The sequence below is a fragment of the Macrobrachium rosenbergii genome, chromosome 59 (assembly GCF_040412425.1).
Source record: "Macrobrachium rosenbergii isolate ZJJX-2024 chromosome 59, ASM4041242v1, whole genome shotgun sequence".
In the NCBI taxonomy this organism is placed as follows: Eukaryota; Metazoa; Arthropoda; class Malacostraca; order Decapoda; family Palaemonidae; genus Macrobrachium; species Macrobrachium rosenbergii.
In genome coordinates, this window is record NC_089799.1 from 35,831,162 (window position 1) to 35,834,613 (window position 3,452).

Genomic DNA, 3,452 nt, shown 5'->3' on the forward strand with positions numbered 1-3,452 from the left:
CAACTAATTATACATGCACGATGCAAAAATCCTGAATTTCTATCGCTTCACTTACCCAATACGTAGAAGCCCAACGATAAAGCCTGTGTTGTAGTAACCATCGACAGTCACAGTAACTTCAATTTATAGACATAAGCAATAACCACTCCCGGGACAAATTACACTATCACTATTGAAAATTTGCTGCCTGCTTAACTTTATTACAATAAATCAATTAATACCCTTACATAATTTGGACTCAATTCAACCCCGGAAGATCCTTAAAACATTTTCTTGGCGGTATCATGACAAAGTGAATTTTCACTTCCAACTATTATCACTCTAGCAACCTGCAAGTGTTGTCAGCCAATGTGATCTCAGATCATAAGGAATTATCAGCAAACATTAATGATTCCTGTCATCAGAGGGTCAAATTCAACACTTTGCTGAATAAACAGTATATTTAAGGTTCTGCTAAACTCTGCTCAGAATTAAAATGCATAATAAAGTATATTTCGAGGTTAATATACTAAACTCCTGCTCAGAATTAAAATGCATTATTTCAGTTACTTCATTTCTCATATCAATTTCCCCATCTTACTTCTGTTAACCAACCAGTCAGTAACTACCATTCCCTTGATCTCATAGGGCATTCTTTGTCTTTCAAGGAGTATTACAGTCTGCCCCATCACATGACATTTTGGGGTCAAAGAAATGGATAAAGGTTTTACAGACATATATATTAAGCTGGTCTTCATACATGTAAGTACGATTACATATCCAAAGTAGTCAGATTAAAAGAAAAAAAAAATGAATAGTAGGTAGAGCACAGCATCTATTAAATTCCAGTAGTCTGTGTAACCGAATTTAAAGCACTTCGAATCTACAAGTAGAGTTCTAGTTGTCTTGGTAACTAAATTTAGAGCACTTCTAATCCTCACAGCGTCTACAAGTTCGAATTCTTGTTGTCTGGGTAACCGAATTTAGTGCGCTTCGAACCATCACAGGACATGCATAGTGTCTACAAGTTCGAGTTCTTGTTGCCTGAGTAACCGTATTCAGGGCGCTTCGAATCCTCACAGGATATTCAGTCTTGATGAAAAGCGTTGCTTTCCATTAGGTATTAGTGTCTGCTGCAGCTACACCTAGAGCCTGTGCATAGGAAAAGTAGTTTGATTTTAGAATATAATAAAAGTTTCCATGACATAACCTACCCTCTTAAAGTGAAAATAGCCTGTTCAGTTAGTCCCAGCAGCTATCCTAAGGTTATTATAATTAATACTGTATCGTACGAGTAACATCCCATTAACAATCCCATATATTACTACCATTGTTCCTTCAAACTCCCAAAAAGACAACAGGATAGAGTATGCCATCCTTTAAGATATATTTAATAGGGCACCAATCTTGCACTGAAACAACCGCATCTCACTTTAGTGCTACACAACTATGAAAGGTGCCATGCAATGCAAACACTACTATCGGGCAACTTTCGTCCTTTAGTATACAGTCAATGGAATTGAAACTGCTCAACCCAACGGGGCGAAAAATTATGTTGGGGAATTCAGAATAAGAAAGGGGTTCCCGAAGCAAGCTTCAGCGCTGGAGGAAAAGTGGATGAAGGTAGGGGTCAACGAAAATATGCAATGCAATCCGAACTATTTCCTAACATGAAAGCTTTTTTTGAAAAGTAAGAGGGGGAGGGTGGGGGTGTTGAGTGCATTGACGGAACAAGGTTGACAAGATAGCAAAACTTAAATTACAAATTCCACTATTAACCAGCCTATTAAAATACTTGACAAGTCCACAACATCGGTCAAAAAAATTCTTTAACACCCCTAGATCTAGGCCTCCTAGAAAATCGTTAAGATCCTCCTATTACATGTCTAGCTCCTATTTACTAGTGGGAATGAAATTCGAAGTTATAAAAGTGTCAGTTACCCTACCCTATTCTCAGCTCCACTAATACATTCAAACTTACATCTCATGACCAAACAAAGGGCTCAGTACTGTAATACCCTCTGCTATTAATAACTTTGCACTGGCAAATGTCTCCCTAGGTCTGACTATCATGTTTACCCCAGTCTATTCCCAGCATCCTTAAGAGATCGTTGAACATTTATTACCTTTATCCTAACCCCTCCATCTATATAAAATTAGCACGTTCTTCACCCTATTCTAGCCTATCCTATTTCATGTTCCATATCTAACTTAATGTTAAGTCTATCAGCTACACGAAAACTATCAACCCCTATCAACCTTGCAGTTCTAACCTAAGTAAGAAGTTGGTTGGTTGAAATCCTTATTGTGCATGGTGACAAAGTCACCATGCTTTTTTTTTTGAACTTCCTGTTGTGCATGGTGACCAAGTCACCATGCATAACATGCAAGTCCACCTTTGCCTGGCACGGCACCGCCACCCCGCAAAGGTGGACTTGGGAAGTGGCCAAAGAATAACTTTCTTTAGACGCAAAACTTTCTTTAGACGCAAAACTTTCTTTAGACGCAAAACTTTCTTTAGACGCAAAACTTTCTTTAGACGCAAAACTTTCTTTAGACGCAAAACTTTCTTTAGACGCAAAACTTCTTTAGACGCAAAACTTTTAGACGCAAAACTTACTTTAGACGCAAAAACTTTCTTTAGACTTAAAACTTTAGACTTAAAACTTTAGACATAAAACTTTAGACGCAAACTTTAGACGCATAAAACTTTTAGACTTAAAAACTTTAGACATAAAACTTTTAGACGCAAAACTTTTTGACGCAAAACTTTTGACGCAAAACTTTAGACGCAAAAACTTTAGACGCAAAAACTTTTAGACGCAAAACTTCTTTAGACGCAAAAACTTACTTTAGACGCAAAACTTTCTTTTAGACGCAAAACTTTTTAGACGCAAAACTTTAACTTTTGACATGAAAAATTACTCGCTGCTGAAAAAATTACTCTAAGAGCTTTAAAAATTGTCAGTGTTCAAAAACTTCAAAATTCCAGAATAGACTAAACTTTAACGATTCTAAAAAAACAAAACTAGCTGAAATTACAAGATCAAACCACACAAGGCAAAAGTTTAGATATAAAGTTTAAATCCACAAACTTTAAAAAAATTACTAAATTTACTCTACAAACTTTAAAAAATTACCTTCCGCACACATTAACTTACATTAGACACAAAACTTTAAAACTTTTGCAGCTGAAATAATTACTCAAGAGCTTTAAAAATTATCAGTGTTCAAAACTTATTCCAAAATAGCGAAAATAGCAAAATAAGACAAGATCAAAAAAAGGCAAAAGTTTAAATATATAAACAAGTTTATTAACTTTAAAACCACACAAGGCAAAAGTTTCAAAAATTACCTTCCAACATAAACAACAAACTTAAACACACAACATTAAACTAACATTAAACTTCCACACACATTTAAACTAACAAACAAACACATTAAACTAACAAGCTTCCACACACATTAAAACT

The 3,452-nt window shown here is 35.5% G+C and overlaps 1 long non-coding RNA gene across 1 annotated transcript in view; it reads right to left on the bottom strand.

The window, feature by feature from the left end:
• Nucleotides 1–703: 703 nt before the first annotated feature.
• Nucleotides 704–3,452, bottom strand: part of LOC136837346 (uncharacterized) — a 4,608-nt gene continuing 1,859 nt past the window's right edge. Inside the window, exon 3 of the long non-coding RNA XR_010852659.1 lies at nucleotides 704–1,131. This is a non-coding gene — a long non-coding RNA (uncharacterized lncRNA). The remainder of the gene's footprint in view (nucleotides 1,132–3,452) is intronic.